The sequence below is a fragment of the Pantherophis guttatus genome, chromosome 1 (assembly GCF_059756535.1).
Source record: "Pantherophis guttatus breed Tessera chromosome 1, ASM5975653v1, whole genome shotgun sequence".
In the NCBI taxonomy this organism is placed as follows: Eukaryota; Metazoa; Chordata; class Lepidosauria; order Squamata; family Colubridae; genus Pantherophis; species Pantherophis guttatus.
The window spans coordinates 145,449,385-145,467,541 of record NC_142063.1 but is presented as its reverse complement, the minus strand read 5'-3'; the positions used below and the strand labels follow the sequence as shown (position 1 = coordinate 145,467,541).

General features: G+C 40.1%; 1 protein-coding gene across 3 annotated transcripts in view; it reads left to right on the top strand.

Moving 5' to 3' along the window:
• ACVR1 (activin A receptor type 1) overlaps positions 1-18,157 on the top strand; it is a 94,698-nt gene that overhangs the window by 17,429 nt on the left and 59,112 nt on the right. The window contains exon 1 of one of the 3 annotated variants that reach the window (XM_034425506.3): positions 761-868. The exons of the other annotated variants lie outside the window; for them this stretch is intronic. The gene's annotated coding sequence lies outside the window, so the exon portion shown is untranslated. Of the gene's footprint in view, positions 1-760; positions 869-18,157 lie in introns of those variants that run through there. 3 annotated transcript variants of the gene reach the window in all.

Below are 18,157 nucleotides of genomic sequence, written 5' to 3'. Positions count from 1 at the left end.
TTCAAATGAGAAAAAAACTCAGCTTTTTTTCCTATCAACATAGTTAGAAAAGGAAAAAAATTAATCTAAGAACAGAAAAATGAGGTTCCCCACCCCCCAAAAAACCAGGGTGAGTTTTAATCAACTACATGAATTGTCAACTCCGTTTTCTCTTAATTTAAAGAGTTATATGCTAATGGGGATTCATTTATAGAAAACTTAATAAAGTAATTGTACTCTTGCAAATGCTTTGGGTGCTTTTATGTTGACCTGATGAAAAATGTTTAGATATGGCAACCTGATGATCTAAAATGAGGTGAGGCTGCTTATTTGATTATTGTTGGTATTTGTTTTGTGGCCAGATGGATACTGACTTATATCACGTAGTGTTAACATTGAACTGTTTTTAAACATTAATCGTTCAAAGATTTTATAGGTCATATCATATGCAGCCTTGAAATAGATTAAAGTTTCAATTTAAAAGCAAACCACCTGTGACATAGGATGTTAAAAATAGGTCACCTGGACAGTCTTTTTCCATAATGTGTAATCAAGATTCTGTCACGTTTAATTTTAGTTATCTACAATTCTCCTACTTAGAAAAGAGTGAGAGTTTTTAAAAGTAGCCACGGATTTGTTTTAAATATTTGTTATTTCCTGGACAGTAGCAAGTCAAAAAACTTTTTAAATTTCTGTGTCAATTTTAGAATTCTTAGGGTAGAGTAGATTTTTAATTTTTTTAAATTTTGTTCATACTTGTTTTCTTTTTCCTTCCTCACAGATTTGATACATATTTTTTAAAAGATATTTGAGTTACTCAGAAAGAACCTCCAAAGTGTTTCACAGGGAAATTTAAAGCAATCAGCATCGGGAACCGTGTATTAAGAAGGTACAGCGCAGTAGTTAAATATATCCTCTGCAGCAGGGATGTCAAACTCGATTTCATTGAGGGCCACATCAGGGTTGTGTTTAAACTCAGAGGCGGGGAGTGGGCATGGCCAGCTCAACATCACTCATGTCGGGGGTGCATGTGGTGGCCCATGTGCTCTGCCAGTGAAAATGGGCTCCCGAGCTCTGTTTTCGGCTGTCCCTCTGCCAGTGAAAACCGCTCAGGAGGGCCTCCCACAGCCCTCCTGAGTTCCATTTTCACTGGCAGAGGCACCATGGGCCAGTTCTTTGCTGTTTCCAGGGCAGCCTCCACGGGCCAGATCTAAGCATCCCGTGGGCCGGATCCATCCCCCGGGCCTTGAGTTTGACACCCACTGTATTTTGTGTTACAAATGTGACTACAGTCCTGTATTTTGTGTTTTAAATTAAGACTAAATGTTGGATCCCACTTTGACATGGAAAGGGTCCTTTTCTCTTAATCATAGCTTTGGTTCTAATGACTGCTATATTGTATGGCAGGACTGTGCAGAGCAACGTAGAAGCTACAGACTAAAAGTGTGCTGAGGCATCCTTTTTTGCAAATACAAACATGTTATTGTATTGACGTTGGTTAATTTTGCTTCCATAGAGCTGAATTGGTGGTGAGAACAGGCCTGAAGGCCTTGTCTGAATTATAGCTATAAAAATGAGTCATGAGATCAAGTTTCAACACAGCTTTCTAGTGCTCTGCGGAGGCAGCTGCTGAGCAACTAAAATGTGTAGAGCCGTAGAGCCTCTAAAGAGATTTGCTAAACTTTTTTTGTGCTGTGCATGCACTTTCTTCCCACTTCAGTCTGTTGTAGCAGTCAATTGTATTATGTCTGGAACCCTTGGCTCTCTTTATAGTATGTTTATTCAGTTTAATCCTCTGAGCAGATTTAGAATCTAAGCGTATGCTATTAAAAGTGAATGGCAGGTACCTCAGAATTGATTGGAAAGGCTGAAATGAGGTAGGGCAAAGGCTTGCTTTTAAGATGTACATATGTCTTCTACGTCTTTTTTACTTTCCTTTTAAAGACTTCCCTTTTATAGAAGAAACCATGATTTTTGTTGACATTTTAAATTATTTCTGCAACCAAATAATTTGCAATATAGAAAACATTCTGGTATTAATTTGAACATTTGACCTGAAGTCTGATCTACTTGACTTCTAAAATAAAAACAAATATAGACATGAATTATTTGTGCTCTTTGTAGAAAACTGTATAAGTAATGTTGGGAAAGGCCATGAAAAATTCATAATCCTTGTTTGGACCTTAGTATTGTTTAGCTCTCCTCTGAAGTGTTAGACCTTGAGGGGCTATTTTGCAGGGCACAACTTCCTGTAAGAAAACAAAAACAAACTATTAACATCCTTCATCTGAAGGTGCTCATTTGGATTAAACCTGATCCTTTTTTATGGTGAGCCAAGCAGCTATTCAAACTAAATAATAAAGTTGTTTGGGTTGATACCGTATTTTCCGGCGTATAAGACGACTGGGCGTATAAGACGACCCTCAACTTTTCCTGTTAAAATATAGGGTTTGGGCTATACTCGCCATATAAGACTGCCCCTCTTCCAATGCACACCAAATAAAAATTAAAAAACATCAACTGGCTCACCTACAATGTAAAAGCAGCTGTGCTAGACCCAAAATGGCCCCTGCAACAAGCAGGAACCTCACACAGCCACAAAAAGCCCAAAAAACCAACTTTCACACTTTACACACACAAAATTCCACATACAGCTTTGTGAGATTTTGTGTGTTTGTGTAGTTGGAGTGAAACACTACAGAAACACACTAAATCTCAGAAAGCTGCACAAATATTGTTTTATTTTATTTTATTTTTATTTTTATATGAAAGCTAAATTTAAAACTTCCTAAACTTTAAATGGCTAGGTCTAAAAAAGAACAACTAAAAAAACCCCAATTGACTATTTTTTTTAAAGCTCCCAAAGGGGAAAAAAACTTACCCAATATAACAGGGGTCTCCAACCTTGGCAACTTTAAGACTTGTAAACTTCAACTCCCAGAATTCCTCAGCCAGCTTTGCTTTGCTGGCTGAGGAATTCTGGGAGTTGAAGTCCACAACTAACTCCTTGCTTGATTGCAGGCAGGGAGTTGCTTGCTTGCCTGAATAGATTCAGGCAAGCAAAGCAAGGCAAGCGTTGCGACTAGCAGCTGAGGTAAGCAAGCTGGAGGGGGAAAACTTTTTCCCTTTTACATGGCTCTGGCCATCCCAGCTGAGTTGCAGGGAACTCAGCTGGGATCGTCAGAGCTGGGATTGTCAGAGTAAAAGGGAAAAAACTTTTTTCCTTTTACGTGGTTTCTGGCGATCCCAGCTGAGTTGCAGGGAACTCAGCTGGGATCGTCAGAGCTGGGATCGTCAGAGCTGGGATCGTCAGAGCTGGGATCGTCAGAGCTGGGATCGTCAGAGCTGGGATCGTCAGAGCTGGGATCGCCAGAGCTGGGATCGCCAGAGCCATTTAAGGCTCGTCAGAGCCTTTCGGGCTGGTCTGCCTGGTTACAGGAGAACGACACCCGGCGTATAAGACGACCCCCGACTTTTGAGAAGATTTTCATGTGTTAAAAAGTCGTCTTATACGCCGGAAAATACGGTAATTCTGAATACTGGTCCTTTTCTCTTAGTGCTATTCTTACTATTGCGTTTGCAACAGGGTGGATAAAAATCAATAATTTTTTTTAAAAAATCAAAAAAATCCAGATTTTTTTGATTTAAATCGGATTTTTTTGATTTTTATTGAATTTATTTTAATAAAAAACTTGGGGTAAAAATCTATTGTAAGATAGTTTTCTATTTAAGATACACAAATAATTTAGTTTATTCAGCATGAAATGGAGCTTAGTTATGTAGCATGAGGCTGTATATTCTGCAACACTGGGACTATCGGTGAGTCAACAGTGGGTCAAAGGAGTAGCAGAGATGACAGTTGCTCTTTAAAAATTATGATTTAAATCGAGTTGATTTAAATCAAGCCTTTTTACTAGTGATTTAAATCATGATTTAAATTGTGATTTAAATCAACTCGATTTAAATCAAATCCACCCTGGTTTGCAAGTATTGAACCCAGCTATAAGCTCAGCAAACATGTACCTGAAAAGGGTGCAACATTTTGGCTATTTGACCGTGTGCTTTGTTAGTATGAAAAATACTTTCTCACTGGATCAAACCTTTGCATGTGGTGGTTTGAAGGTGGTGATGTAAAAGAGAATGTCTTTTGTATTACAGTTGTCCTGGACAGATCATTTCCTGGTTACTTTTAGATTTGCAACTAGATTGGCAATTCTGAAGAAGGGAAGGGTTGGTTAAAATGGTTCAGGATGGGGTTGTTTTGTTCTGGATATAATGGAGAGAGAACAAGAGGGGAAAAAAAACCAAGAATATAAATGGATTGGGGGGCAGGATGGAGGGGAAGTTGTAGGACACATGTAGGAGAGTAGTGGAGTGTACCATACTGGGATATTGGCAGCAACTAAAGAGGAGTTTTTAATACCATCAATCAAGTCATCCTTCTGAATCATAAGAACACTGTTTTTCCTATCTGCTCATGTCAGCACCAGGAGACTGTTTTTGAGCACTTAGGTCATTGGCCTGCAATGTCTAATATTGTCACATCTCACAAACCAAGGATGACACGGAGTTACCGGTACTTCTGGGTAGCTTCTTTATTATTGTTTGCCTTCAGACAGAATCTTGCCAGACTAAAACAACTATCTCATAATATAGACATTTTAGTTAACTCTAGAACTACTAGTGGGAGTTGTCTTTGCTTCTACTAGCTTACCGCACATCCCAAACTCTGCTGCCTCTTTGCCCTCTGAGAATTAGTTTCTCCCTCCTAGGACTCCAGACTACATTCTGCCACAAGTAGGAGACTTCTCTGTTGTTCAACATCTCCATAAAACTGTGGGGGAGTAAAATGCCATCAGTTCTGCAGCTCTCGGTCATTACATTACATTCCAAGGAAACAATAAGAATTCTTGAATGTTGCTTAAATTCTGTAATGAATTGGATGAAGGAGAACATTCCTTAATTAAATCCAAACAATATGGAAATGCTGGAGGTAAATAGGATATTAAACCTCAGGGAATTGAGGTTCAGCAGCTGGTTGCAGTCTTGTGAAAGTGCAGGTCCACAGTGGGGGAATGCTCCTTCATCTTCTGGATTTGCAAACAATGTGAGCAGTGCGTTTGCATAATTAAGTGCCAGTTGTAGCCATTCATGAAGATAATTGTATTTTGGTGATGATTAGTCAGTTACCTAGTTATATCGTGTCAAATATCCTATGTGTGTCTAAAAAGTGTGATTGGTGTATGATGTAGGAAAGGGGCTTTCTTGTCAAGAAAAGGTGCAGAGATCACATTGTACTTGTACCGACAGATTTCTACAACACACCAGTTGGTACTACAGTACTTCACCTCGACTTACAACCAATCATTCAGTGACTGTTCAAAATTATAGTGGCACTGAAAAGGGGACGTATGACCATTTCTGACTTGACCATTGCAGCATCTTCATGGTCATGTTGTCTCATTTAGCAACAGAAATATTGAGCTCAATTGTGGTTGTAAGTCGAGGACTATACCTCTAGGCCCATGATGGCGAACCTATGCACGTGTGCTGGAAGTGGCACACAGAGCCATCTCTTCGGGCATGCCAGCCATCACCTGTTGCTCTTCTGGGTTCTGGTGTGCACATGCACGCTGGCTTGCTGGTCTTCATGCACACGGGTGCACCGGAAACTGGAAGAGCAGCTCCCTTGCGGGCATGCATGTTCAGGGAAGCTGAACTTTAGGTTTCCAGCGGATACATGTGCGCCAGCCAGATGGTCATCGCACACTCATGTGCACCAGAAACCAGAAGACCAGATGACTGGCACGCATGTGCCTGCCACACACCGGAAGCTCAATTTCCCGGCGTGCACATGTGCACCAGGAAGCTGCTCTTCCGGTTTCCGGTGCTCGCCTGCCTGCGCTCCCGTTTTGGCACTTGGTCCCGAAAAGGTTCACCAACACTACTCTAGGTGGTAATTGACACAAACTTAAGTTCTTGGAATTGAAGCTCTAAATGACTCAATCTAAACTGTCCAAGAGAGTTCATGTCTTTTCTGTTTAGATCTGCAGAAGTGGCACTTTTAAAGATGCCATAATTGTTCACGGCTCATTTTTGTAGTACAGCAGTCTTCTATATAGATACACTGTTCAGAAAATCTGCAAAGAGGCATCTGTTCCACCAGATTCTTAACTGTTAATTTATTTTAGTGTTCATTTTAATTGTTGTTTTTAATTTTCTATATACCGTTTGCTATCCTGCGGCTAGCTGCTGTTAGCTGCTTTTAGTTGCCTTTTAAAACTTTTATTTTATTTTTATTTTTGTTAATGAATTCAGAAAGCAGAAAGAAAAAAATAAAGTTCTAAAGCAAGAAGGAAAAGAAAAATGGCATATGTCAGGGGTCCCCAACCCAGCCCACTACCAGTCTGTGGACTGGCAGTGGGATGCGGCATGCCAAAAACCGAGCCATGCAAACAACAAAGCCCCATCTGCAGGATGAAGGCAGCATGGAAAACCACACCCCTCAGGGCCACGGAAAAACCTCTCTCCATGGAACCGGGCCCTGGAGCTCAAAAGGTTGGGGGCCACTGGCATACATTCATAAATGATAGGAGCCAGTTTTGTCAAATGGTTAAGACTAGAAACTGTGATACTCAGCGTTCTACTTCCACCTTACATTTAAAAGTACAGCTGGGTGACTTTGGGCCAGTCGCTCTCTCTCTCAGCCCAACCAACCTCATAGGATTGTTATGGGGGGAAAATAGGAGGACGACGACAAAATAGTATGTTCGCCCCCTTATTTATAAAAATAAAGGCAGGATGAAAATAAAAATTAAATTAAAATGTGTGTGTGTATTCTATATAAGCATTTCAGTAAATATTTCATCCAGTGCTAATCCATGTTGATGAGCGATTCATTTATAAGTTGCTAATAATATCAGATAATTGAAGCTGCATATTTCCAATGCTGAAGAATGTGGTTTTTAGCTACAAGGATGGCGTGGAGAATTCATTAATTTTGTTTAGAATTTTTTTAGTTTTGCTTTTAAAACATGATTAGCTATCTTGAGTATCTATTATAAAGGTAGCGTTGAAACAGAATAAGTAAAATAAATACTCTTTTACGTGCGTGGGCGCAGTTTTAGACATCGATTTCTCAGGGTTTTTTTTTCTTTGTGCATCAACCTAAACAAGATGATAACTTTCAAAACACTGACTTCTACAGAGTTCCATACTCTGTTATAGTTAAAGAGTACCGTATTTTTCGGTGTATAAGATGCACTTCCACCACCCTCACCACCAAAGTGGGTGGAAATGTCTGTGTGTCTTATACAGCGAATGTTGCTGAAGCCGCGCTCATTTACCGGCCCCCACTCTTCGGCTTCTGCCTCCCAGCAATTTGCCTCCTTGCAGCAAACAACCTGGTCAGCTTCAGCACAGCCTGATTTAGCACGAGCAGCTGATTGGCGGTTGAATCTGCTTCCCGGAATACTGCCTATCAGCTGTTCCAGGCTGCGGGGATCACCACCGCCCATCGCTGCCCATCGCTGCCACCACCTATTGCTGCCTCTGCACGCCCCATTTTCAGCCTCCATGCATCCTGTTTTTGGCCTGTTCAAGTGGCGGGGCTAGGCGGAGGCAGAGGCATAATTTTTTCCCCTTGTTTTCCTCCTCAAAAGCTAGGTGCTTCTTATAGTCTGGAGTGTCTTATAGTCTGAAAAATACAGTATTTAAATTGGGCGCTAGTACTCTGAACAACATTTGTGTATAACTGCATGGTTGGATTTTAGAGGTCTATTTTGAAAGAAACCTGTCAGCCGAGAAATAGCTCTAAATGATTTTAATTTGAACCAAATGAACTACATTTGTGAACATTATAGAATTGTTAAATAAGATTTTAACAGAGGACTATTCTGTCAAATGCTAATCCCCATCGAACATTTTGCAGAGCCCTGTAAAGAAAGGATTTTGTAAGTTAGATTTTCCCATCAGGTGAGTTACTGAATCCTGCTTGTCGGTATGTACTTTCTGTTCACTTGGAGTTCTAAGAAATACATATACTGTATGTCACAATACGGTTTATTTTCAGATCATTTGTTCATATTACAACCTTACAACCATTTGTTTAATGATTGTTTGAAGTTACAATGGCACTTAAAAAAACTGATTTAGGACCAGTTTTCACACTAACAATCGTTGCAGCATCCCCATGGTCATCTGATCAAAATTCAGACATTTGCCAGCTGGCATGTATTTAGGACAGTTGCAGTGTCCCGGGGTCATGTGTTCCACTTTTGCAACCTTCTGACAAGCAAAGTCAATGGAGAAGGTAGATTCACTTAACAACCATGTTACAAACTAAACATCTTCAGTGGTTCACATAACAACCGTGGCATGACAGGTTCTACAGTGGGGCAAAATTCACTTAACAACTGTCTCGGCAATGGTGAGCTCAATTTTTTTTCTGGTAAATTGAGGACGGCCTGTATAAGGGATTAAGTAAATTAAAACTGCAGTTTTGTACTATTTGCCTGGGAAAATATTCCATTGGACTTGGTGGGTCTATTTCTAAGTCAATATGTTTAAGATTACATTGAAAGCTTATTAGATCATTATATTAGCAAGGATAAGTGCTGGCTTTGAGTGACCGAGGGTCAGATGCCTATTCAGCCAGGAAATTCACAGGGCGACTGTGGCCCAGCTCTGTCCTTTAAGCTAATTTACTCAACTGATTTTACAGGCAGAGTTTTACTATACGAAAGCTGTGGTTTTGCTAGCCCTGATGCTGAATAAAGAACAGTGTCTGAAGTCATATTAAACTATCAACCATAGTTTAGACCTGAGAGGGATTGGGCTGAAACAATACTCCAAAACCAAAGAAACCACATCATGGTTTACCACAGGGGTGGGCAAATATTTATGACCTGTGGACTTTATGACCTGTGGACTTCAACTCCCAGAATTCCTGAGCCAACTTGGCTGTCTGAGGAATTCTGGGAGTTGAAGTCCACAGGTTGTAAAAGGGCCACAGTTGCCCACCCTTGGTTTATCATATTGTATGTCCTCCCTATTGGAAGAAAGATGGTGGGTTGCCCCTGGTTCGGACCGGTTCGCAAGAACCGGTAGTAAAACCAGCAGGAGGCCCCGCCCACTGCCCCGGATGCCATCATCGGCGATCTGCGCATGCGCGATCCTGTTGCGAACCGGTAGTAAAGGTAAGTAGAACCCACCCCTGGTACAAATGGGAAAAAGCAGGTAACATTTTAATGCGATTTACAACAGTTCGCTTAGTGACTGTTCAAAATTACAATGGCACAGAAAAAAGTGACATATGACAGTTTTCACACTTATGACCATTGCAGCCTCCCCATGATCAAAATGTAGACACTTGGCAACCGATTCGTATTTATGACATTTGCATTGTTTCTGGGTCTTAGGGTCACCTTGTGCAACCTCTTACAAGTAAAGTCAATGGGTAAGGCAGATTTGTTTAACAAAAACGTGTTACTAACTTAACAACGGCAGTGATTCACTTAGCAACTGTGGCAAGAAAGGTCATAAAATGGGAAAAAATTAAATATTTCGCTTAATCACAGAAAATTTAGGCTCAATGGTGGTCGTAAGTTGAGGACTACCTGTATACAGAATGAAAATTCCTTGTCTGGTTAAATTTATTGTTTCATATGCAGCTCTTTGACTCTCCAAAACAGCTTCCATCTAAGGTAGGACAATAGAAGTCAGCCTTCAAACATCCAATGACAGATTCAGATTACACAGCCTATCATTGAGGACACGGCACAATGCTCTAAACGCTGGACCTGAATGGAAGTACCTGCAAATCAGGCTGCAGGTTTTCCCACCAAACAATGGATCACAAAATATGTCCTGCTCTGGAGTGGCTTTCTAAACTTGCTTCAATTTAAAGCACCTTGAAATATTTATCGATTTGTCCTGGTATGGCTGAGTGACCATGGAAGAATCCTCAGGTGGATTTTAAGGAAGGATTTTAAGTTTTGTTTCTGAAAAGGAAATAAGTTGAGGTGCTTCATATCTCAGTCTCAGATAGCTTTCGTTTGAAAGAGGGAGTTCCTCTAAGTTTAGGATCTGTAGTAAAGACAGAGGCCTTCCTTGTAAGTCATAAGGAGTGGGCTCCAGCATGCCTAGAATTGGTGGGTCTGACTTGATACCATGGTTCTGATTGCCCTCTTCTCAACACTTTTATGCTGCAAGCTGCTCAGAATTGCTTCAAAATGAAATGGGCAGCGAATAAATTTAATACATACATACATACATACATACATACATACATACGTTCCTGCTCTGGCTGCTCTTTCTTGGAAAACTGCATTGGTGTTAAATACACCCACAATTTCTAGTTGACTGTTGTTAGCTGCATGCATAGCTTCTCTAATTCTGTATTGATTCTACAGAGGCCCTGAGGTTTGATTTTGATAGAAATGACACCGGAGACAGCTGTCTGTTAAGGAGTGTTATGCATACTAGCTACATTGATGAGAAAGATGTCTGGCGCCAGGGTACACATTAATAATAATATTTCAGTAAAGGGCTCTTTAATTTCCTTTTATTAAACTCCCTGACATGCCAGTCAGCGTTCAAAGGCTTTTAACTCCTCCCTCTCAAACACTTCTGGCTGTAATGTTGGTGTTGAAGACGGAAGTATTATATTTATCTCTCTGTTTTGAAAGGAGGACAAAAAAGACAGCATATTTTGAGACTCTTATCAAGAGCTAAAAGGGAAATAAGTGTTTCATTAAAAACCTAGCTAGCCAGCAGGAAACATGTTTATCTAATCATTTGTTTATGTGGAAAAGAATAAAAGTTTTGTTCTATCTAAGCAAATGCAATTTTTTCCCCCTTTCCCTCTTGAGGATAGCTATAATTCCAGATGTTGTTTGGATTCATGATAGTGAATAGAGGGAAAAAAATCTTAATGATAATAACAGAGTCAGACTGGCTGGTTCTGTTTTGTCAGGGAAATAGAGAGATAAAAACTCCATTAATGGTGTGTGCTTTGCCTAAGTAGCTAATAAAACAATGCCTTCTTCAATGGAAATACGTCCAGAGATTGGCAGAGATCAGTGCCAAGAGCATAAAGTGACAGCTGGACGGGCTGATGTTGTGTTTGTGAGGCAGAAGTGATGGGTGTGAAGAGAAGGCTGTTAATGATGTAAGAACTTTGCAAATTCTTCTGTACAATCTTTTTCTATCCCTTTGGTTAACTAGTTATTAGTCATATATCTATCACTATATACAGCTAATCCTCGATTTATGACCAAAATTGAGTCTAGAACTTCTATTGCCAAGCAAGGTAATGACTCATGCCCAATTTTATGATCTTTTTTCCACAGTTATTAAGCAAAACACTGAAATTCAATGAAAACATGCAGTCATTAAGTAAATCCATTGACTTTGTTTGTCAAAAGCTGATTGGGAAGATCACAGATGGTGAATATATGACCCAGCGACACTGCAACAGTCATAAATGTATGCCAGTTGCCAAGCACCCAAATTTTGCTCACATGACTAGGGGATGCGTCGATGGTCATAAGTGTGAGGAACAGATATAAGGTCACTTTTTTTCTGTGCCATTGTAACGTTAAACAATTGGTTTTACAGGTCTAGACTCAAAAGTTGGAAATCCTCTTCTACCAACTTGTGTTGGACAAGCATGTTAGATAACAGTCCGTAACCTTCAGCGAAGAATTGTCATCCTGTAATGGATTGATTTTAGGATGATGATAATAGTAATAGTAGTAGTATTAATAGTAGCACCAACAGTCATAGGTGCCTTGGGTGCAATCCCCAAACAACTGAAGCACTGCTTAAATACCATCGGCATTGACAAATTCACCAGTCAATTGCAAAAGGCAGCTTTACTCAGGATAGCTTATATTCTGTGACGATGCCTCTAGGGCCATAAAACATCAACATCAAGCCTATCCCAGTTCTTGGGAAGGACTTGATAGGTGGATAAAAATGCCAAATCCAGTCTGAACATCTGGCTGACTGTGACGAACTATATACAAACAAAAGTTGTATAAAAGTAAGCCCACTGTAAAACAGTAATCAATAAGCTTCTAACTACAGATAGTTCTCAACTTACAACAGTTTGCTTAGTGACCGTTAGAAGTTACAGCGGCACTGAAAAAAGTGACTTACGACCATTTTTCACACTTACGACCGTTGCAGCATCCCCATGATCACATGATAAAAATTCAGATGCTTGGCGAATGACTCATATTTATGACGGTGACAGTGCCTTGGAGTCATGTGATTACTTCTGCGACCTTCTGACAAGCAAAGTTAATGGGGAAACCTGATTTACTTAACAACTCTCTATTAACTTAACAACTGCAGTGATTCACTTAACAACTGTGGCAAGAAAGGTCGCAAAATGAGACAAAACTGACTTAACAACTGTCTCACTTGGCAACAGAAATTTTGGGTCAATTGTCCTCGACTTACCTGTAATCAGTCATAGAATAAGCTTCTAACTACAGATAGTCTCCCATTTATAACAGTTCGTTTAGTGACCAAAGTTACAATGGCACTGAAAAAAGTTATTTATAACCAGTTTTTGCACTTACAATGGTCATGTGATCAAAATTCAGACACTTGGCAATTGACTCATATTTATGACAGTTTCAGTCATAACTACATAACTACAGGGTTGTGCGATCCTCTTTTGCGACCTTCTGACAAGGAAAGTCAGTGGGAAAGCCAGATTCAGTGATTCACTTAACAACTGTGGCAAGAAAGGTCGTAAAATGGAGCAAATTCACTTAACAAATGTTTCGCTTAGCAACAGAAATTTTGGGGGTCGATTGTGGTCGTAAGTCGAGGGCTACCTGTAGTTTTTGTATATAATTCTATTTATAAAAAAAAGCAGACCTAAAAAATAAAGCCTCTTTTGTGCTGAATTCGACTTCTGATGATTTTATGGATACATCTATGTAGTTTTCTTGACGTCAATATAAATTAAATGGCTGTTCAATATAAATGGCTTTGCCATTGCCTGTCTCTGGAATATTTTTGGACTTTCCACTTCGCACAATGCCTGCAGAATTGATGCTACCAGTATATGGTTGTTTTTCATCCCAGTACTAACTAAATCCAATTCTGCTTAGCTTTTTGGGGTTCAGCCATCAAAATAATCTTCTTAGATATGTCAGTACGAATCTGCACTTAGATTTATGAACTTCCATTAAATGATCTTGGAAGGGTTGCTAAGCCACAATGGGTTAGAGGCTTGGAACATCATCTGAACCCAGACTGTTAAGGAACTCTGCCAAAATTAATCACAGTTTATCCTCATGCTTGTGGTGCATTTAACTGAAGCATCACATGGCAGATGGCCCAAACAAGGAAAGGGGAGTTAGCTTATTGTTTAGTTTCCCTTCTCTCCTGGTAATGGTGTAAAATAGGGGGTGTTTCTGTTTCAGTATTGCTTCTACTCATAGTTTTCAAATTACATTCATAGGTCACAAATTACAACTGAGACCAGAATCTGCATCATAAGTCGCATGGCTGTACGGTCAAGTCGGACCCAAAATTACAACAATGTTTATGGTAGTCATTAAGAGAATCGTCATGGTCTTTAAGCAAATCATGCAGTTGTTAAATGAATTCAGTTTCCCCAATGGGCGTTTTTTTGCTGGAAATCAGCAAAATGGTTGCACATTGTGATCAGATCACAACAGAATGCTGAAACCGGTTGTAAATGCAAGCTGGTTTCCAAGCCCTCAAATTGTGGCATTGTGACCATGAAGGCGATGTGATGGTTTTAAGTGTGAGCACAGGTGATAAATCACTTTTTCCAAGGCTACCATACTAAGTTGTTGACTGCTTGTAGTCAGAACTTGTGAATAAGCATTCTGTAGGGAAGTGTTTTTTTAAAAAATTGAGTAGCCTGTTTATTGTCTTTTGGGAACAGTATTGCCTGCTCCCCTCCCCCCCCCGAAAAATGGCAAATTAGACATTTTTTTTGAACCAGAAAAACTGCAAGTTGTCTTTGTTTTCTTCCTTTTGTCTCAGGAGTAAGATTTCCCAAGTAATTTTGAAATGTGGGAAGAAATTATCAGAACCAGCCATGAACTTTCTGTATTTTGAATGCTGGTTCAAGGTTGTTTCCTTGCAAAACAATTTCCTTCATAATGGAGGAAAAACATATTTTTATTGGTTTTTCCAAAAGCTTCTACAGTTCTAAGATAAAAGGGAAATGAAAAAGCACACATTGATTTCTGGGATGACGTCATGTTTTACTCAAGTGATAAGTTTTTCATGCCTTTTTAAAGAAGAATTTCGGCTGCTGCCAATTTTAAGATATATCTGTTGAGCTTAGGCATCAGGATTTTCTATTTAGAAATGGAATTTGTTCATTTTATTTTCATAATTGTATACTTTGTTCCATAGTCAAAAAGCAAGGAATTCAATAAAATCTCAATAAAAATAACTAATAAAAACATAGAGAAGAGGAGCTGCTTTTTGTTATGTGTTCCTAGATCTAATCAAGACTTAAGATGACAACTAAATCATTTATTTACTTAAAACTTAAGTAATTAGGACTTGCTGTTGTTCAAAAGCTTTTAAAAGTCTACCTTGAATAGAGCTAATGTCATACAGTATAAGGTAAAATTAAAGCATCTATATCTGTGATGGCGAACCTATGGCATGCATGCCAGAGGTGGCACACAGCGCCCTCTCTGATGTCATGCGAGCAGGCGCCCCAGTTCAGCTCCACTGCACATGCGTGTGCACCTCTTGCCGGCCAGCTGGAGTTTGGGTCTCTGCTGCGTGCGGGGTGCGCATGCATGCATGGGGCATGAGATGCATGTGGAGAGCCCACGTGCGCATGCAGGGGGGTGGGGCACATGCGCAGGGCCCGTGCACATGTTGCATTGGGGGGGCTCAGGCGCGCGCTTTGGGCACTCGGTCCTGAAAAGATTAGCTAATCTATACGTATCTATGTGGTTGCTAAGAGTTGTTGGCACATAATCACATAATCAGTGATATATTTAAAATTACACTGCAATCAGAAAATCAACACCATGGGATTAAGATCAAAACATATTTTGATCTTTTAAGTATTATATTTATATTTATATTACGCATCAATATGGATATAAAATATCGGCAATATACAGCATCAGTGGAAGCCTCTCCAAAATATCTCAGTTGCTATATTAAATTGTGAAATTTTTTTGATTCAATTTAATATAGCAACTGAGATATTTTGGAGAGACTTCTAGAGATGCTATGTATTGCCCATTTTTTATATCTGTATCGATACTTTATTTGTCATTTATCTATCATAAATGACAAATTTAGTTGAGTATCTTCAATTTCCCAGAGGCTATTAAAGAAGGACCAGTCTATTCTTCACCAGGGAAATAGTCCCAAGCAGTCAAACCATTATGAGGAGCAGTTCCTCTTTTCTTTGGCTCTCCTCACCTCCTAAAAATATGGAACTAGAATGGGTTTCTCTCTTTTTAAAAAAAAAAAATTTTTTTTTTTATTTTTACTATATAAAGAAAGAGCAACAGTTCCAATGTCTATATAAAACAGTGTGTTATCTGGTTACTGTTAATTTAAGCAATAGTCATAATAATGTTCATTAGTAGTGATCATATAATAACAGTATTTTCTCAACATAATATTAATACTTAATTGTTAATACTAAATCATATTAACAATAAACATATAATAAACCCTCATGGTAAAATTAATCCTTCTCTTGTAAGATACGGAATATTTTGAAACATGGGATTCATTTTATCAATGGTTAAATAACAGAAACAGAAGTTAGAATATTTAGAATGGGTTTCTCCTTGAGCAGTCTCCTAAGATTCAGGACTGATTCAGGTTAGAAGCATCTTGGAAGCAACATTGAAATGGCTTGCAATTGGTTTTTTCTGCATCATATTGTTTCACCAACCTTACTTATAATTCAGGTATTAGAATTTGGCCTCCAGTTTAAATTTTGGCCATTTATTTAATAATAATAATAATAATAATAATAATAATAATAATAATAATAATAATAATAATAATAATAATAATATTTCTATACCGCCCTTCTCCCGAAGGACTCAGGGCGGTGTTCAGCCTATTAAAAACACAAAAATATACAGACATCAATTAAAAAATAATTAAAATTATTAAATAATTTCGGCCAAATTAAAACCCAAAAATTTAAAACGCATAAAATTTATATTGCTGCCTCCTCGCACATGGTGACTCAAAGATATAAAACACCATATTAAAAAAGAAAAAGAAAAAGAATAATAAAATAAAACACTAAGCTTTTTGACACCAACCAAGGATGAAAAACACTTGGTAAGGATTCCCTCCCCCGTTCCTTAATCAATCTGCACTTTCAGAATGCTTTGAACTTCATTAGCAGCAAGAGATTTATTAGTGATGTAGTGAAATCAGTTGGGCCAAAATGGTTTGTGGGGGGTTGGTTGGTTTGTGATTCTGCTTATCTTTTTTAAAGCTCTAGGTCAGTGTTGGTGAACCTTTTCGGCACTGAGTGCCAAAATGGGAGCGCACATTCCAGAGCATGTGCTCTGGAAGAGCAGCTACCCAGTTTCCGGTGCACAATGGCCACCTGGTCTTCCAGTTTCTGACGTGCATGTGTACACAAAGATCACCTTGCTGATGCAAGAGAGCCAACTGTTGTGGCTCCATTACCTGAGCCTGGGCTATCGACAGATGCAGACTCTGAGAGTGAGGGAGGGGAGTTGGCAAGGCCTCCCTCTCCAGGACCCTCCTCTCTGGCAATGCCTCCGGAGGACACCGAAGGCCAAGAGATAGGCCCAGAGCCAAGCACGTCCCCGCAGCCACAGGTGGACAGCGACGAAGGAGATAAGTGCTGGCTGGATCCTCGGCAGCGGCGCAGGGAGAAGTGTGCGCAGCAGAGGGGAAGGTGTGCCAGAGATTAGCTGAGTCACTGGACCACACCCCACAGGGTATAAATGTGGGTGTGGTGGCTGGTTCAGTTTGTGACGAGCAAAAACTAGAAATAATCCATGATCTCTGCGTTACTGGACTTCTGTCTGCCTTGTCGGACAGCATTTGGACTAATCCTTGTATTGTTGAAACTTTGCCTGCTTTATCGGAATGCTTGCAGTCTAATTTTTGTTTTGTGTGAGTAAAGTCTGAATTGGCAGCTAGCCACTGGGATGCTGCCAGCTTTATCTTCAAAGATTTTGTTGTGTGGCTTATTAACTCCGGGCCTTCTGTGGGGGTGCGTGTGTGGGACGGGGACAGAACATCAACTCTCCGGGCACGTGAGCTGTCGACCATTGCTGTTCTGGGTTCCGGTGCACCGGCCAGCTGGTTTTCATGCACGTGGGAGCACCAGAAACTGGAAGAGCAGCTGAGAAGATGATCTTGTGGTTTCCGGCACGTGCATGTCTACCGGCCATCTGGTCTTTGTATGCGCATGCATGCCAGAAACTGGAAGACCAGGTGGGTGGTGCGTATGTGCATGCCGGAAACCGGAAGAGCAGCTGCCTGGCTTCCAGTTTCTGGCACTCCCATGTGCATGAAGACCAGCTGGCCAGCACACCGGAACCTGGAACAGCAACGGGCGACTGCTTGCGCGCCCGGAGAGATGGCTCTGCATGTCACTTCCGGCATGGGTGCCATAGGTTCACCATCATAGCTTTAGGTCGATTGTTTAAGCCCAGGAGAACTTCTGCGATTAATCTTTGAAAAGAATGAATGAAAGAAACAAGGCAATAATCAGCCTGTTGAAAGTTGGAGTTTCTCCTCTAAATTTTGGCAATACAAACTTGGGAGGCGGGGGCTTCCTTGATTGGAAAAAAATGAAATTGGGGGCTGTGGATTGCCGAGCCTTTCTCTAAAATATGAGCTCAAAAAGAGCAGCTTGGGAACCACATGTCACCTACTATCCGCATCTGCGACTTTCAGAATGAACAAAACCAGACATTTGTGCTGCGTTTTATTGAGGAAAAGTTGTTGCTAGGGTTTTTTCTATTTCTTTGCATTTTGTGAAGCAAAATAGTGGGTGGGGAGAACTTAAACTTTGCAGGTTCACTTTGGGTTCTGGTCCTACCCCTTTTCGATGTCCGGCGAATGACAACCATTCAAACATGATGGGACAGATCTAAAGGTGGCTGACAGAGGTAACCTCTCTTTGGAGAAGAGA